Genomic DNA, 20494 nt, shown 5'->3' with positions numbered 1-20494 from the left:
TATTTTTAAATCTTATTAAATATTCTGTGATCTAGTGCAGTAGAAAGGAGGAAAGGATTTTCAGGGCAAACAGTTTTTGATGACTTAGTAAAACATGTTGGGACTCTAATTCAATCTCCACACTCCAAACAAAGTCTCTGTGACACCCCCCCCCCACACACACACACCACCACCACCAGAGAAAAGATTTGCTTCTGGTGTTTATACAATATTTTAGGGTTCTTTCTTCCTTCTGGTACACTGAATATGTGTATTTGTTTGTCTTCTTTCTCATCTGCACTCTTGACTTCAATGTCTTTTATAGAACCCCAGGGAATTAAAAAACTCCTCAGTTCAGAAACTCTCACATTCCCCTGACTTTCACAAGCCTGCTTTTCCAAACGAACTCTGCTTCATTTTATTTCAGTATCAATTACTCCAAGTGTGTATGGCAGTTGGATGATTATGGTAGTAATGAATTTATCTTCAACTTTCCCCCACATCTCCCTTCATCATACATGTTTCCTTTATTTTCTCTACAATTCCATGCGTATCTGAAATGACTGATTTCTTGGTTTCATGGAAAAATGTGTAGTATACATTAGACCCTTGTCTTCTTTGCACTATCGAACTCATTTGTCCAGAGTGACTGTTTCATTTATAGAATGAGTCCCTGGGACATATTCTGAACTATATATACAAACTGTACTAGTTATATGTAAAGGACAAAGTGTGTGCCACCATCCCAAGTTTCTGATTACTGAATCCAAGCAGTTGACTCAAGCTCAGTCAAATAATTTATGTTGCCACTACGCATTACAATTACACCAGGGTGTAAATATAGGCAGAATCTAATCAGTGACTTTGCCTAGAATTTATTAAACTAAAACTGATAAATTTATTATCTTCTTGTGTGTCTGAATATGCCTGTGTGGTGAAAAGAGAGAAACAGGGACAGAGAAGTAAAGAAAGTTATGTGTGTATGAATATGTGTGTGTGAGCATATGATCAGCTCATATGGTTGCATAGGCATATGAATATAGAAACCAGAGTCATTGTGGGGTGTGGTATTTCAGGGGCTATATATCTTGCTGTTTCTGAGATGGGGTCATATTATAACTTCAAATTCATTAAGTAGACTGGACTGCTTACCCTCAAGCCTCAAGGTTATTCCTGTTTTTACCTTCTCAGCTGTAGGAAGGATTAAAAGTGATCTCAGGTGCACATGCTTGGATAGCAATTGCTTTACTGACAGAGACCATTTTCCCAGGCCTGAGTAATCCCTTCCTTCCAGTAAGGAGAAAAGACAAGAGCTGCACATCATTAAGCAGCCTAATTCATAAAGACTTTTATCTGCACAAGAGGCAATAAAGCTTACATGAAAAATGAGTCAGAAATAAAGCAGAGATAGTGATTATTTGTTTGCTTACACTTAGTTCTATAGCTCTTGTCCCTCGACTATTTTACATATTGTTCTTTTAGAATTTGCTTGTTAGGAATCTGTGTGTATTCTGGAAATGTCCATATGATATTATATTGATCTTAGTAACTTCTTATCAATTGCAATAAAAAATGTTAATTACTCAACACCATGCACTCTATCTTCTCCATTAGAATGTTCTGCCATCATTTGCAGTTTGTTCCATCATTCCCCTTCTGCAATGATTTAAACTAATATATTAGCAATATGTGGCAAATGGATTTGATTAATTTGTAATTTACACAAGAAAAATAACATCAGATCCCATGATTTTAAAATCTTGTAAAAAAACATTTAGCAAGTAGATCACCTGGATTATGACTTTGCCTATTATTCCCTTTATTAGATGTGTAACATTAAATATTCACTTGTCTCTTAGAAAGTAAACATGATGCTCTAACTACCATATCAATCCTTGAAACATAAATTTTGTGGAAATTTTTCCTAATTTTACTGTTTTATGCTGATCCTTTATTGATGTTTTAGATATTGAAAACAAAGTTAAGAACATGTTTGGCACAGGACCTGATTTCTTTCCTATTATTGAGTAATCAAAAAAATAAACTCTTATATCTTTAGTTGTGAGCCTATCTTTTAATTATTGAGCAGCCATCTATCCAACAAGATCAAGCAGGTTCATCCCAGAGATGCAGGGATGGTTCAACATACAAAAATATGTCAAGGTAATCCAGCATATAAACTCCTGAATGTTGAGGGCAGGGGTTGTCTCTAACTCTTTTGCCTGCTTTTGGGACCCTTTTCCTCCTATTTATTGGGTAGCCTTATCCAGCAGTGATGTTAGGGTGTGTGTAAAGTTTTATTGTAACTTAATATGCCATGTTTGGTAGCTGTCCATTAGAGGTGTACTCTCCTACTTATTTTATCTTGTTTTATTTTTGAAGGGAAATGGAGGACTCAGTCTTAGTGAGAGGGGAGGCAGGGAGGAGGGAGTGAGAGGAAAGAAGGGAGGCAAACAGTGGTTGGGATGTAACATATGAAAGAAGATAAAGGGAGGGAGGGAGGGAGAGAGAGAGAGAGAGAGAGAGAGAGAGAGAGAGAGAGAGAGAGAGAGAAGGTAGGAAGGAAGGAAGGAAGAAAAGAAGGAAGGAAGGAAGGAAAGAAAGGAAAATATCAACTGAACATGGACTGTCATTGATATTTAATCATAATTAGAGGAGATATGTTCTGAGTTCATACAATAAAAAAATCTATAGAGCATTTACTTAATATCTTACAAATTTGTGTTTAATGTTATTTTACCTAAGAGATATTTAATTTTTTCTAAAATAATGCATCCACTTTATACTAATTAAATGATGTAGCACTAATTATCTGTATTAAATATAATATCCCTCAATTTAAAAATAAATAAATACATGTTGAAAAATAAAAGCTATAGGAGAGGTATTTTGTTATATTTTGGCTTAAATTTCCCAAATGACTAGCTTTTACCTGAGATTACAGATATTTTGTCTATTGTGGGGGAGAGAGGCAGTCTGACCTGTCTTGACACTGTCATATTAAGATGTTCAGGATCTGTCCAAGATCTGAACTTCCACAACCCCTCATAGCATTATTAGCTGGTTTGTTCTTCTGTATCAGAAACTCAAAGGGGTAATGCATGTGTGTCATGCCAGGTTACATTCACTGCAGGGGCTGTGCTTTTCTTGTGTTTGTGACTGTGCTTAAGGGTAGCATTAACCTCTCTACCAGTTGTATTGGCAGTGAAGTCTATCTATATCTATCTTTCTATTTATCTTTCTATTTATCTATCTATCTATCTATCATCTATCTATCATCTATCTATCATCTATCTATTATCTGTCTATCTATCTATAAACATCCATCTATACATCCATCTATCTATCCATTCATCCATCTACCGATTTTTAATAGTTTTACTCTCACGTAGAAATATTATTCCTTGTAGAGAAGAACACTAGAAAATCAAAAGAGCAAACTTTCTTCATAGGAGTTCTACTGACCTGTTGCAAAAGGAAGAACAACTTCCCTAGCCACAAAGAACAAAGAGCTGTCACTTGTAACCTTAGTAATGAAGATCTCACTTCCCAGCTAGATTCACAGAGAACACTCTTAAGGTCCGTTGTAAGTCTATTACCATTATGATGACAGCTCTAGTAAGTGTAGCCTCAGGGGACATCCATTGTCATGCATAAAAATAGAAATGCTCTATGTATGTTTAGATTTTGAAAACAAAAAGGGAGTAGTTTCAGTTTTCTTTTAAGCTGCTGTAGATCTCAGAGTTAGGACACATTTGCAGACATCAAGTCTGCTCCATTCTTGTTTATCATCACAGCAATGATTTTAACAATTTAAGCTGGTGGCGTATATAACAGCAACTCACATTGCAACAAACATAATGTCAAAGAAAAGAGTCTGGTATTTCAGAGTCTAAGTATTCACTGTATGAATGTGTACGTTTATATGTTTATGTCTAGGTAAAAAGGAAGGAGAATCAGATTTTAGTACAAATGTACTAATAATTAAATGTATTATATACACATTTTAGAAAATAAAATTTGAATACATTTTGTATATGCTAATATGGCTACATTATAGTTTTACTTGGGACTTTAAAGCAAAAGAATTAAAGAATTGCATTTTTTTGGGAATTTGTCTCCTCTGGATGAACCCTGGAGACCCCTTCCTGTTGCACTTAATCTTTCAATGTCCCTTTCCTTGTAGTAAGAATATTAGTCCCTGCCCAACTGTCTTTAGAACTCCTTTCTTCTTTTGGGTTTCTGGATGCCTGGATTTTCCCCAGAGTGCAATGTGAAAGCCATAGTTTTTGACTTTTTATCTAAGTACTTTTCCTTTTCTTCCTTACAGTTTTTTTCTTGATTAGCAACTATATTGATATTAATATCCAAGAACTGATCATTATTCATCCATACAAGTTCTTCTGGCTTTTGGAGCTTTCAGCAAACACACACTGAGGCCTGATGGACAAAAGCAGTGTTGTTCATTAAATAGTGTTCTCTCACTTCCGAGTTGGGTGAGGTGTATCCCCTGTAAGCAACACAGGAACATTTGCAGAAGTGATTGTGGAACTAGTTGGGTGCTGTGTGACTTTTCCAATTTTGGCCAAGTCAGTGAGTCTATAAACTCCATTCTGAACTGCCTCAAAGATGGCTTTCCTCATTCTAAGAAGGTTCTGGAGAACTTAGAAGTTGGGATCCCATTAGGAATGCTCATCGGAAAGAGTGTTGACAGAAAATTTCTCAGGGTTATTAGGGTGCTATGGAGTTTCAGCTATTAATCAGGTATATCCTACACCCTACACCTGAGATAAACAGCACAAATAGGAGCTGTCAACAGTTGTCCCAGGCAGAATGAAGATCAGAAGGTTAACCATAGCTTGTGACTATTCCAAGTATGGTGGGATGTGATATCACCAGCTGAGGATAGCAGGGGTGAAAAACTAATAAACATACTGAGGTGGGACTTGTGTTCATATCCCATCCACCTTGATGGTGACCATCCCTAGAGTGTGATATAATGAGCACAAAGAGACTGATCTACTTAGCACTGGGAAGCCTTTGAAGAACCTGTACCTTAAGTGACCAAGGTGAGTGATCTTTGCAAGTAGTCTACAGGTGAAGGAATCATTGGTGGCTTTGTCATGGGTGAACTTGGCATGGCAAGGCCAGATATTAAAGCACATATTGGAAATCAGGTTTCTGGACCCTGAAGGCTTGAATAGCTGCACATAGAAAGATGGGAAATGATGGAATTTCCAAGTATTGATTGTCTACATGGTGGATGAGTGGATGTTCTGGTTCTGAGATGGTCTTAGAGATGAGGAATACAATGTACTCCCAAGGGGGATGGAACTGAAACCAGACCTAGGGTATGGGGCTGGACCATATAACAAATTGCTGTAAGGAAACTGTAGGAGGTGGCTGAGTTTTCTGAGCAGATTTCCTGCACTCTGTGGGTAATTGAAAGGTTCACAGTTCCTTCTGAAAGCCAGCCAAAATTGAAGAATGGCCAGTAGACTTTGAAGGAAGACATCAACCTGGAATGGTTTATTCAAAAGCCATATTCTCTAGAGAATCCTTGAACTGAAGTTTGTCAGCATCATTTGGAAAAACACAGAGCATTTCATTTGAGAGGAACCCATGATTTGAGTTTGTATGTGTCTAGGATATGTGTAGTGTGTGAACAGGGAGGGATTGAGGCACAAAGGACTCCCTCTCAGTCTTATGCCTGCCTCACTGGCCACCTCACAGTGATTTAAGAGGACTTGTCTTAGGGTCACACATAAAAATTGCATTCTTAGTCTCCTCCTATTACAAAAGGTGAGTATTAATTCTGGTCAAGTAACTTCAGTGGAACCAGCCACCATCACTTCCTTTCCTATATCTATGCTCTTTTATCCAGAGTTTAAATAGATAATCCCTAGTTATCTCTACTCAATACTATTCTAGCCAGAAATCCAGACATTCCTGGCCAAGGGATTAAGGAGGGCTTCTTCTCTCTGAAAGCTTAAGTTCAATGGTCCTTAGCATCTCTTTCTGGGGATTAGTCTGACCTTCCTAGCCTACGGTATATTACCTATTTCTGACAGCAGCCCACAGCTCTCTTCTCCATCTGTGCTCAAATCTCTTGGTCTCAGACTGCAGCTCTCTTTTGCCTTCTTAAAAAAAAAAAAAGACCCTGGAAAACTTTCAGTAGTGCATAATCAAGTGTGTCAGCATTTGCTGAAGAAACAGCTTGGTATAGTACCCAGTATCTCCTTACTCAATGAGGTGTATGGTAGTGAAATCACAATGGGAATTTCTGAATGCTTGGGAAAATTTCTGGGATACTGAGTCACTGAGCCTTTTTGTAGATGGGGAGGGGAAAATTCATTACTCTAGCAGTCTGCGCCCAAATAATACCTTAATGAGATAGATTTTAGGGTTCAATCTGAAGGTCAGAAAAGCAAAACAACCATGCTGAGGTGCTATCTAGAGATCAGCCTATGTCTTAGAGTACAATTAGAGCATTTCTAGGCCCTCAAATACCTTAAATATCTATCAGGATATGCTTTCTGTACTGTTTTGACTCTTAAATTAACCATTGCAGAATAATAGTTGCCAATTTCAAATACAAAAGTTAGGGTAAGCAAAGAAAGTGCTCTAAAGATCTAAAAATTAAAAGTAAATTACTCCCAGCTGGTTTCCTCAGATAAAATCCACCAAACTGTAAGGAAAACAATAAAGTTTAATGGATATACTGAATTATCAAACCCAAACTAGAGTATGGTGAAAGCGTTTAGCACAGTACTTCTCAACCAATGGGCCATGACCCCTTTGGAGTCGAATGACCCTTTCACAACAGTCACCTAAGGCCATATGCATAGCAGGTGTTTATGTTATCATTCATGGCAGCAGCAAAATTATAATTATTAAGAAACATTGAAAATAACTTTATGGTTGAGCATCACCTCAATATAAGAAAATGTACTAGGGGGCTGGAGAGATGGCTCAGAGGTTAAGAGCATTGCCTGCTCTTCCAAAGGTCCTGAGTTCAATTCCCAGCAACCACATGGTGGCACACAACCATCTGTAATAAGGTCTGGTGCTTTCTTCTGGACTGCCGTCATACACACAGACAGAATATTGTATACATAATAATAAAAAATAAAAGAAAAAATGAAAATGTACTAAAGGGTCACAACCTTAGGAAGGTTGAAAACTACTAATTTAGCAGCTGAATAGCAAAATTATAAAAAGTGAGAATCACAGATTTATTATATATGATAAACCACGTATTAAAATGCAATTGATCAAAATTGAAGTATGAAAAGAAATACAATTAATATGATTCAAATAAATTGGAATGGTACAAGGGATAGCCCATTACTAATGCAGGAACAGTGAACAAATTCATGAAGGATTACATATTTTTAAACAAATGACAAAGATTACAAATTTTAAAATACAAAATATGGGATGCCCAAATGTGACCGGAACAAGGATGATACCAATGAACATCCCAAGCTGGACAGAAAAATTCCACCTAGTTTTAGTCCTATACAAGGAACTGTAATTGAGGAGAGCTGAGAGCAGGAAAGGTGGCTTTCACTTCAGAACAACATATCGATTGTCCAGTTTCAATTAACCAGCCTTGAAAACAAATATACAAACTTTAGGTATATATAAGTGTATGTGTATGTACAAATGCATACACATCATAGTTGTATAAGCAGACAATAACACTTTGTACTGAAAAAAGAAGCTATTGATTTGACCGAGAGTGAGAAGGAATATATGGAAGGTTTTGAAGGGAGGAAAGGAGAAATTTCATCCCTAAATTATAATCTGAAAACTAAAGCAAAATAAAAAAGAATGAGTTAAAAAGTCACTTCTATGCATTGCTTTGAGGGGCCAACAAGAAGACAAACTTATAAAATCTAATGAATCAGGGTGATGGGACACACCTTTTGTTTCAACACTCAGGAAGGAAGAGACATGCAGATCTCTGAATTTGAGGTTAGTGTGGTCTAAAGAGTGAGTTCCAGGACATCCAGAGCTACACAGAGATACCCTCTCTCAAAGAACAGAACAAACAAACACCAAAATATCTAATCCAAGTATATACAAAGATGGAGAAGAAAGTGGAGGTCATTGAAGAGAAATAGAGATTCTAATATAACAGGTATATTTCTAACAACAGTCACAGAATAAAACAGAACAGGAAAGAAAAAATATGATCAAAGAGAAAATGTTTAATTTAATATCTAATTTTCCCCAGAAATAACACATACATGAATGGTTTTATACAGAAATAGAACCAAATGAGAAATGAATTTTATAGAACAGAAAGATGATAGATATATGGATGGACAGCTAGATATATCCACAATTAGATACATTTCAGAAAAAAAATAGATCATCTACCAACATAGAAATTTAATCAATAACACCTGTCTTGGTATCATCACATAAAGCTAAATGACAGTGAAAAAAAATTTCCAAGTGCAGGGTTTAGAGCTTTTATCAAGTTATACTTAGGCATTCCATAAATGGAGCAAGGAGAATTCAGTCTTACAACAAATAAAAAAAAAATCTATATTTAACAAATCCTCAATCTGGCCAGTTAATCAAGAATATGTTACAAAGGGAAATATTAATTATTAATAACTAGCTGAGTGAAAAATGAGGATTGGGTTAATGAAGGAAGGGACAGGGAGGTTAGTGCCATGTCTTCACTTGACTTCCAAACACATGCAATCTGCATTTGGGGAGCTTACATGCTGGTGCAGAAACACAAGATAAATAACAACCAAAATAGATGGAACAAACTTATTGTTTAATTAAAAAATATTATTTTAAATGGTGTAAAAATTATGATGCCAAAATGAATTTTAAAATATTGTATCATCATATCTATGTCTGAAAAACAATAAGTTCTCCAAGTTTTTAAGTTGTTGTGTAGGCATGCTACCTGTGAAAAGACTAATGTAAGATTGTGAAATCAAAAAAGGGGAACAGAAAAAGGCACTCTGCATATATGTTAGAATTCTGTAGTTTCGTCATCTTGTAGTTTCAACATCCTAAGAGTTGGAGGAGGGGCTGTCTCTGACTCTTCTGTTGGCTTTCAAGACCCTGTTCCTCATACTGGGTTGCCTTGCCTAGCCTTAATACATGCACAGTCCTGGTCCAGCTGGATTTGGTGAGCTCCAATTAGAACATGCACACTGCCTCAGTTGGTGGACCAACCCCTCGCAGTCCTGACTTCCTTGCTCATCTTTTCCCTCCTTCTGCTCTTCAACTGGACCTTGGGAGCTCAGTCCATTGCTCTGATGAGGTTCGTGTCTCTATCTCCATCGGTCGCCAGATGAATTTTCTATGGTGATATTCGAGATAATCATCAGTGTGATAGTGGGGCAAGATTAGTTCAGGCACCCTCTACTCTGCGGCCCAAGGACCTAGCTGGGGACATCCCTATGGACACCTGGGAACCCCTCTAGAGCCAAGTCTCTTGCCAACCATAAAATGGCTCCGTTAATGTAGATATCTTCTTCCCTGCTCCTATACCTGCCCTTCCTCCATCTCTGCCCTTCCCCCTCCTCTAAGCTCTCCCCAGTCTTTCCCTTCTCCCTTCTCTCTCCCCCTCTCACCTTCCTCCAACCCCACACTTACCCCTACTCCCACCCCCATGCTCCCAACTTTAGCCCAGGGATCTTGTTTGCTTCCAATTTCCAGGAGGATTTATATATGTTTTTCTTTGGGTTCATCTTGTTATTTGGCTTCTCTAGGCTTGTGGACTATAGGCTTAATGTCCTTTGTTTAGGGCTAGAATCCACTAAAGAGTGAGTACATACCACATTCCTCTTTTTGGATCTGTGTTATCTCACTCCGGATAGTGTTTTCTATTTCCATCCATTTGCATGTGAAATTCAAGATGTCATTATTTTTTCCGCTGAGTAGTACTCTAATATGTATATATTTTCCACACTTTCTTTATCCATTCTTCCATTGAGGGGCATCTAGGTTGTTTCCAGGATCTGGCTATTACAAATAATACTGCTATGAACATAGTTGAACAAATGCTTTCGTAGTATGATTGGGCATCTCTTGGGTATATTCCCCAAAGTGGTATTGCTGGATCCTGAGGTAGGTTGATTTCCAATTTCCTGAGAAACTGCCACACTGATTTCCAAAGTGGTTGCACAAGTTTGCATTTTCATCAACAATGGATGAGTGTTCCCCTAACTTCACATCCTCTCCAGCATAGGTTATCATTGGTGTTTTTGATTTTAGCCATTCTGACAGGTGTAAGATGGTATCTCAAAGTTGTTTTGATTTGCATTTTCCTGATCGCTAAGAAGGTGAACATGACCTTAAGTGTCTTTTGGCCATTTGAACTTTTTCTGTTGAGAATTCTCTGTTCAGTTCAGTATCCCATTTTTTAATTGTGTTAATTAGCATTTTAAAGTCTAGTTTCTTGAGTTCTTTATACATTTTGGAGATCAGACCTTTGTCTGATGTGGGGTTGGTGAAAATCTTCTCCCACTCAGTTGGATGCCTTTTTGTAACACTCTGCTCACAAATCCCATTCAAGTGCTCAGACTGCTGAAAGAGTCAGTGGTGTTTGTGCCAGTGAACCAGGAGGCTACCCCCTAAAGAAGCTGCACAGCCTTTCTTGCCAAGGCTGAGTCAGGAAGACCTGTCTTAAAGGAGCTGCATCAAGCCATCAAACAGAGCAAGAACGTGTGTTAAACTGTTTTTCTTTGTGTATTTGTGTACTATGCCTTTTCAAGTTCTCTCAGGTTTTTAAGTGCATTTAGTTGACCATGTTCATCACCAGTTTCCTGGGGGAAGCTGATAGTTTGTCTCTTGACCACGCTGATATGAAATAATCACATAGAAACTAAGTCATTTAAGTCATAGCTTGGCCAATCACTTAAGCATAGTGCTAGCTAGCTTTAATATCTTAAATTAGACCATTTTTATTATTATATACTTTATCATGAGGCTTGTGGCCTACCTGCAAGGTTCTGGCTGGTGGCCCATGCCTTTCTCCTCTGACAGCTCCATGACTTATCCATGACTCTGCCTACTCTCTCTCTCTATCTTTTCCTGCCTAGCTATATTCTCTTAAGCCATTGTCCAAAAGCAGCTCCTTTATTCATTAACCAATAATGAAACATACATTCAGAAAGACTTCCCATACCAATATTGGCTTACCTTCAACCTCTGAGAACCAACCAAGGACAAAAATTAAAAATATTTTTTAAAGAATAATTAGATCACAAATGGTAATTTCCTTGTATTCAGTACTTAAAATCTCTAATTTCTGCAGAGAAATGTAATTACTAAATCTTACAAAGTAAATAAAAAGCAATGAAGGAACTACATTAAAGTTTAGTAAAAAAAAAATAAAAATTTTAGGACCACAAACACACTTGAGAATTATGATCAGAAAGGGATTCTCTAATATCTATCTAATAAGCAACACTGGGATTTTGAATGTACTGAATATCAGAATAAGTGAAACTACCAGGTTTTTTGTTAATTTACTACTAATTGAATAATGTTTCCTAGTAGTAAGGGAGAATAGGAAAATAAAATTTTTTATTTGTTTGAGAAAAGACAGAAAATTTCACAGATAACTGTGTGTGATCATCAACTCATATAACATCTCATATAACATTACATGTGTCATGGTTTCAATGAGAATTGCCCACATAGGCTCATATATTTGAATATTTGATTCCCAGTTGATGGAACTATTTGAGAAAGAATAGTAGATGTAGCTGTATTGGAGGAGGTATATAACTGCAGAAGGGCTTTGAGGTTTCAATAGTCTACCTTATTCCCTGTTAGGTCTATTTCTCTATTCCATGCTTATGAATAAATATAAGCTTTCAGTTCCATCTGAAGAACTGCTGCCATACTTCTTGCCATGAATATCATGAAATTACCATCTAAAAATGTAAGGAAGCCCCAATAAACTTTTCTTCAAGTTGCTATAATTGTCAAGATTCCCTACAGGAATAGAAAATAATAATATATATGGATATATGTATATTATAAAATGAATTCCATTATATATGTAAATATACCATAAAAATCTCATTTTATATGTTTATATAAGATAACGTAAAATATATTATATATTTTTACCTGTATATAAAATGAGATTTATTAGAAAGGCTTACAGGCTGTTTTCCAGTTAGTCATATCTAAGAAGCCAGTAGTTATTCAGTACATATGGCTGGATGTCTCAACTTATCTTCAATATACTCACAAATACTAAATAAATAGACTCTAATGACAGTAAAGAAATGGATTTCCCAGTAAGAGTAAGAACAAGCAAGCAAAGAAATCGAGAATTTTTCTTCTTCCATGACCTTTATACAGGCTGTGAGAAGAAGGGGTGGCACAGATTAAAGAGGGATCTTCTACCTGAAAAGAACTGGGTTAAAGTTTTATCTTCTGAACTCTAAAGTTACTGATTAAAAATGGCTCTTCACAAAGAAATTGATGATATCAGAAAATAGAAAGATCTCCCATGCTCTTAGATAGGTAGTGTCAACACAGTAAATATAGCAATCTTACCAAAAGCAATCTACAGATTCAATACAATCCCTATCAAAATCCCATCATAATTCTTTACAGACTTATAAAGAATAATACCCAACTTCATAAGGAAAAGAAACACCCAAAATAGCCAAAACAATCCAGTACAAGAAACCTCCAGAGGCATCATCATCCATAACAAATCTATCCCGTAGACTTATAGTAATAAAAGCAGCTTGGTATTGTGATAAAAATAGACATATGAATCAATGGTTTTGACCTGGAGACCCTGACAATAATAAACAACTATAAACACCTGATTTTTTTACAAAGATGTCAAAATTGTGCAATGAAAAAAATAAAACATCCTCAACAAATGATACTGGCATAAATGGATGTCAACATTTAGAAGAATGCAAATAGATACATATCTATCTCCATTCACAAAACTCAAGTCCAAGTGGTTCTAAGACCTCAACATAAATCCAGTTGGTCTGAATTTGATAGAAGAGAATGTGGAAAGTAGCCGTGAAAACATTGATATAGGAGACCACTTCCCAAATATAAATACCAGTAACACAGACATTGGGAGCAAGGAATAATAAATAGATCCTCCTGAAATTGAGAAGCTTCTTTAAAACAAAGGATATGGTAAATAGCACAAAACAGCAGTCTACAGAATATATAAAGATTGTCACCAACCTCACATGACTGAGGACTGATGTCAAAATATATAAAGAATTCAAGAAATTGGGTATCAAAATACCAAATAATTCAATTAAAATGGGGTACAGATATAAACAGAGCATATTCAGCAAAATAATCTCAAATTGCCAAAAGACATTTAAGGAATTGTTGAACATACTCAGCCATCAGGGAAAGGCAAATCAAAACAACTCTGTGATACAACGTTATACCAATCAGAATGGTTAAGGTAAAAAATAAACTAACGAAAGCTTATGCTGGAGAGGATGTGGAGCAAGTCCAACTGCTGATTGGACTGCAAACTTGTACAGCCACTTTGGAAAACTGTATATTGGTCTCTCAGAATATTGAGAATAACTAACTTCAAGGCCCTGCAACACCAAAGTGGGCAAATATCCCAAGTATGCACATTCATACCACAAAGAAATTTGCTCAACTATGTTCATAACAGCATTACTTGTAATAGCCAGATATTGAAAAGAACCTAGATGTCCCTTATCCAAAGTATAGATAAAGAAAATGTAGTATATTTACACAATCGAGTATTACTCACTTGAATTAAAAGAAAATGACATCTTGAAATTTACAACTAAGTGGATGAAACCAGAAGAAAACTTCCCGAGTGAGGTAACTCAGACCAAGAAAGACAAATATGTATGTACTTAGTCATAAATGAATATTAGATGTTAAGTAAATGATAACTAGGCTACAATCCACAACCACTGAGGAACTAGGTAACAAAGAGAACCATTAAGAGATAAATGCATGGATTTTCCTAGGAAAAGGAGTAGATAAGATCTCCAGAGTAATTGGGAGCATTGTTGGAACAGGGGAAGGAGTAAAGAAGTGGAGGGAGGAGAACAAGAGGGAATGAGATGGTTGAGTGTGGTGAGGGACAGATAGAGTGAGCAAGGAAATAGATATCTTGATAGAGGCAGCCATTAAGGGGTTAGGAAGAAAACTGGCTTTTTGGAGCACATTCCCTGTAGAGGGATGCCTTGCTCAGCCTCAGTACAAGGGGAGGGCCTTGCTTCTGCCTCAACTTGATATATGAGACTTGGTTGAATCCCTATGGGAGTCCTTACCCTCTCTGAAGAGTGGATGGAAGGGGTTGGTGGAAAGGTGGGAAAGAATGGAAGGAGAGGAGGGGAGGGGAATTGTAATTGGTATGTAAAATAAAACAAAACTTTTAAATAAAATATTTAATAAAAATGACTCTTCACAATTGCAATGACTCAATTAATACAAAAAAAATCTTATGAAGCAGCAGGCCCCCTCCTGTCAAGCATCACCAGCTGCAAAAGCTACAACCAGACCCACCAGATTCACCTGCACCAGGAGGAAAAGTGACCACAGGCCCTCCCATAGACTTATGGGTTGCTCATAGACGTAAAGCAACCACTGGCCTGACAGGCTGCAACTACCTCTGGAAAATCAGAGACCAGCAGACCCACTGATATGTAGAGGAAAAACCCCAGTTACCACCACAGCCACAGGCCCCAACTGCAAGTGAAAGAGAGATGCAACTTCACCTGAAGAAAGAGTGAGCACCTGAACTACAGGCTCTACCTGTACTGATTGGAGGAAGAGAGATACCAGAGGATTAGGCTACACCTGCACCAATGGAGAAAGAGATGAGTATATGGCAGTGTAAGGATACATTCAACAACAAAAGAGCAATATGGTACCAACTTGTTAATGGTACTACATCAGCAAGACCTGAACAGCCAAACAAAGATGAAGCAGAAGAAATCAACCTCAAATATAATTTTATAAAAATGATAGAGGCTGTTAAAAAAGAAATGAAAATTCTCTTAAAGAAAGGGAGCACAAAACACAAACAAAAAAAAGGAAGAAATTAATAAATCTCTTAAGGAAAACCAAGGAAAAAAATAAAACAACCAAACAGGTAAAGGAAAACAGTTCAAAAGTTCAAGAGTTGAAATTGAAATATAGGTAATAAAGAAAACATGAACTCTGTCTCTAGCTTCATCCAGATGAAGGTTCTATGGTGATATGCAAGATATTCATCAGTATGGCTATAGGATAGGGCCATTTCAGGCTCCCTCTCCTCAGCTGCCCAAGGATCTAGCTGGGGACATCTCCATTAACACCTGGAGACACTTCTAGAGTCAAGTCTCTTGCCAACCCTGAAATGGCTCCCTTAATTAAGATATATACTTCCCTGCTCCCATAGCCACCCTTCCTCCATCCCAACCGTCCCATTTCCCCAAGTTCTCCCCATCCCCCTTCTCACTTTTTTCTCCCCATCTCCTCTTACCTCCACCCCACCCCCAAGTTTCCAATTTTTGCCTGGCAATTTTGACTGGTTTGGTTTTCTGTAACTTGAGTTCTGTGGCTTCTGTAGGTTATATTCTCTTCCAGGGAACACTCAGAAATCTTTAGACTGTTAATGCATATCTGGTATGGGTCGGTTTTATCACTGAGTTCATTTTTGTCATCTACCATATTCTGAGATGTTAGTAGTTGGTTAATTTTATCATAGATCTCATCCATTTTCTAGGTCAGTTTATACAGAAATTGCAATAACCAACTAGCATCTTCATTTTTCCTATTTTTCCAAAAATTCTCAAAGGATATATATATATATGATCTCCAAATCTTTTGACTCTCCAAATTGGTGAGTCAAGATAATTGAATGCAGTTTTCTCCTTAAGCTTGTAAAATAGTTCAGACCAAGGAATTTCAGTACTCTCTAAGCTTCCAGAAGATGTTTTAATAACAGAGAGGCTTTAGTGACTGCAGGAGTTTTCAAATTGGAAAGCCTATTTCAGATATCTAAAAATTTCATTCTTATATTTCCGATGTTCTAGAACCACCTCTGGTCACAAAATATTAAAATTCACGTAACTGATAGAGGGAATCTATATATAAACAGAAAGGGTACATACTAGAGTAATTATAGGCTACATTTTAACTAGTCTAAAAATGGCTATCTACCAATGGAAGTTAGAAGAGTACAGTAGTTCTTCAGTCTGTAGGAGTGTGTGTCTCTGCTGGTCTTCAAAATACCCCAGAATCCTAAAGAAGTATCTTCTAATATCAGTAAATTAATGGCCATTGCGAGAGTGAGCAGGCAACAAGATCTGCCTTCTTCTTCCATTTCCTTTATATTGATTGCCAGCAGAATGTGTGCCTGGATTAAAGATGAATCTTTCCACTTCAAAAGAACTGGATTAACAGTGGCTCTTCCCACTTCAAATCATTTAATTAGAAAAAAAAATCACTCTCTGGTGTACCCAGCAGCTTGGATTTTAGTCAATTTCAGATGGCGTCAAGATGATAACCTAGAATAGCCATCACAGTTTCCTTGGTTTGGTGTTTCTTCACAATAGAAAGGTGACTAAGACAGAATTTGGCACCAGAAAGTAGCATATTGCTATGACAGACCTAACCATGCTGGTTTTTTTTCAAGGAATGTGTGAGATCTTGTAACTTTGTACTAGGAAAGTGATTTGAGCACTGTGAGTAGAGCTTTATAAACCATCATATGATGCTGCTGGAATACTTAATACAGAGACTAATTTGGAATATGAGGATGAATTTCAAGGGGTTTAGTGGGGAATAATATTAATAATTGGGCTAAAAACTGTTATTAGGATATTGGAAATAATGTAGTTAGTTTTGTCCTTAAACTAAGAATTATCCTGAGGCTAACTTGATGAGTTTTAGACTCATATCATTGGCAGTAAAGATTTAAAGGTGTCCTACACTTTGATTGTATTGAGTTGTGATTAATCATCTTCCTTACACAGGCAATAATAGAAAGAAGAACAAGCAGAACAAATATACAAATGGTTTGGTTTGGGGAGAAAAAAGAGCATCAGTATATATGTTGCATCCAAGTCTTGTGTTCAAGAATCTAAGAAGTCTAAAAAAAAGGCTGGCTAAGAACTCAAGAAATTGATTATCAAAAGAATACATAATCCAATTTAAGAAATGTTCTGGCTGTGTGGGAGCCTAGCCAGTTTGGATGTTCACCTTCCTAGACCAGGATGGAGGGGGGAGGACTTTGGACTTTCCACAGGGCGGGGAACCCTGACTGCTCTTCGGACTTGAGAGGGAGGGGGAGAGGAGTGGGGGGAGAGGAAGAGGAGTGGGGGGATGGGGAGAGGAGTGGGGGGGGAGTGGGAGGCTGGGAGGAAGCGGAAATTGTTTTTTTTTTCTCAATAAAACAAAAAGAAAGTTAAAAAAAAAAAGAAATGAAATACAGACCTCAGCAGAGAAGGGGATGGGAGAGGCAGGGAGGGGAACAGAGAAAAATGTAGAGCTCAATAAACATCAACAAAATAAGAAAATGGAATGAAATGAGTGGTGACTTCCTGTGAAGGAGTTACACAGATGAGCTTCAATTTTTCAAAATGAAAGTTTATTTTAAAAGGAAAGCACCAACTTATCAAATCTTAAGAAAACATAATTCAATAAGGGGGAATTCTTCCATCAACCAGATAGCAGAACTTGACAACATTGCTCATGTGCTTCTGGCTTTTGAGTCATGAATGATACATGAGAAAAGGGATTCTGTAACCTTCTTGCTTGGATAATAAAAACCCTGAAGAAGTGTGATGCAAATGAGTTCCTGCTTAAGAGACCAGGTGAGGGTTTTGTATGTTATGAAAATAAAGCATGGATTTCATTTCATTGGAAACCACAAGATGTTGGTGATGACAGAGCTGTGTGACATCTACAAAAGACAATTGTATACAAGGAATGGAACCAATCTAAGACAGAAAGGTGTGTAGCAGTGGGCAAAGAAAGATAAGAGGAATCATCTAAGACCTTTTCTGTAGGGCAGGATTTGAAGTTTGTTCTGATGCTGTTTGGTCTTACTTTGGCCCAATATTTCATCACTATTTTCTTATTTCACCTGTTTGAAATGGTAATGTATCTTCTGTGCAATTTCAAGTTGAAAGTGTGTATTTATTTTTGATTTCACAGGGAGTTACACAAAGTGCTAAGAGACTGCCTTGAGTCTCAGAAGATGAATTGGTCTTTAAAGTCTTGAGAAGGATTATGTAGATTTTGAAGTCAAAATAAATGCATTTTACTTCATTAAAAGACTACAAGCTTATGGTGACCAGGGGGTATAATGTGATAGTTTAAATGTAGATGGTCCTACATGGTGTAGGTGTTCCTTCTGTTTGTGTGTAGCTTTCATTGGATAATGAATAAAGAAACTGTCTTGGCCTAGTTGATAGGACAGAGCATAGGTGGAGTAGACAGAACTGAATGCTGGGAAGAAGGGCAGAGTGGCAGACACCATGGATCTCTTGCCTGAAAAGGACACTGGTTAGAATCTTGCCAGTAAGCCACAGTCATATGGCAATAAACAGATTAATAGAAATGGGTTAAATTAAGATGTAAGAATTAGACAATAAGAAGTTAGAGCTATGGCCAAGCAGTGTTTTAATGAATACTGTGTGATTTCTTTTGGGTGTAAGCTAGCTGGGTGGCCATGACAACAAGCAGCCCACTCCTCCTGTTACACCTTTTGGATTTTTGATTTCCAGTTGAGGAAACATTTTTGGGAAGGATTAATATGTGTGACTTTATTTGAGAAGGTATATCACTGGGAATTGAACTTGAAATGTTCCAATTCCATGTCCTTTCCATTTATAAGCCCTGTCTCTCCTCTTTCTTTCTCTGATTTGTCCTTTTGGAACAGATGTAAGCATTCAGCTATTGTTCCAATCCTGTTCCCCTCTGTCTGAGGAAATGCTCCTCTCCTTGATTATTATGGACTTGGCTGCTGAGGTTTAAGCAGTCCCTCAATAGACTCTTTCTTCTATAAGTTGCCTTAGTTATGACATCCCCTCACAGCCATTGAATAGTAACTAATCTAACATGAATAGCAGAAATCAGGAATCTTTTCTCACAGTAGTGTATGCCACACACCTAACTTCACTCCCCCCAGAAAAAAAAAACCTTGAATTTCTACTCCTGGGAACTAGATGACTTATGATGGAGGCCATGGTAGAACTATGAATATGTCCCAAAATATAGAATATCCTCTTTCTTTCCTACTCCAAAACTCATGCCTTTTAATAATCCCACTGGTACTTAATGTTAATTGACAGTGAATTTTGGGGTGACAAGACTTCTTGGACAACCTTGAGAGAGAGCCGTCAAAGTAACAAGAGTAGTGAAGTCCTTCTTCCCCAAAGAGATCTGCTTCTTATTCAGAAATTCAGTAACAAGGGATTTCATATATGCCTCATATATATGTATATCTATCTATCCATATATCTATATATCTATAGCTATATCTAGTTGAATTCATCCCAAATTGTCTTTAGAATATTTCTCCAAATATCTCTTGTCTTTCCTGTCACTCAGTGCTTCCTTAAAGACCTTATCCAGCAACTCTACCACTTCTGTATGTATTTCTGTATGAGTAGACTGTGGGCTACAGTAGTACTAGACTAATGATGGTGACCTAATCTCTAGAAAAGCCATCCATTTGACAAATATTTACATGAGTTATTCACCTCATTCATTAATAATTGATTTTGCAAAATGATCCTGCCACTTTTGTTTCTCCTTTTCTTTAACTTGCTGTCTCCTAGGTCTAACAATGATCAGTGTTAGTGATTTTTTTTCACTTTCTGCCTCAGTTGATTGAAGTAGTTCTTTTGCATAATTTGTGCTGCTGTTGCTTGCTTGCTGTATTTACAACATGTATACTGCTTTGTGCTGATATATTTATCTTGAGTCTCAAGGTTGCTATATCTTTTGTTTCAGCTACTGCAAAGTAAGCTCCATTATTTTCTGTGAATTTTCAATGTAAATGATTTTGTAGGGAGAATTTTCTTTAATTGGTCTTTAAATTTTTTATGCCTAGTAAAAAGAGATTGATGTATATTATTTCATATTTATATACTTCTTGGGTGATGCTGGAGTTCTTGTTATATTTTCTTTGTACTTTTTTATTTAACTATGTTGATTTTGGGAGACATCTGATGACATGCCTTAGAATATTTAGAAATACAAACAAACATATGTATGTGTGTACTTTTTAGCATTCTATATTCACCCAAAATATAAATTTTTTCTCAGAAAACTAATATTAGTAATAATTGTTTAGGAAAGGAAAATGATGAAGTCTTCTAAAAATATATAGTATGTTTGCTCTCATAAAATTAAGGACTATTTTACTAAATTGAGTGGATGCTCCCACATTTTCTTAATGTTAAAATACTACTTTCATTCTTCTACAGATTGACATCCAGTTTAATTCAAGGAAAATTGAATCACTCAGTATATCTATCTGTAT

Source organism: Microtus pennsylvanicus, chromosome 5, assembly GCF_037038515.1.
Source record: "Microtus pennsylvanicus isolate mMicPen1 chromosome 5, mMicPen1.hap1, whole genome shotgun sequence".
Lineage (NCBI taxonomy): Eukaryota > Metazoa > Chordata > Mammalia > Rodentia > Cricetidae > Microtus > Microtus pennsylvanicus.
This window is presented reverse-complemented; position numbering follows the sequence as displayed.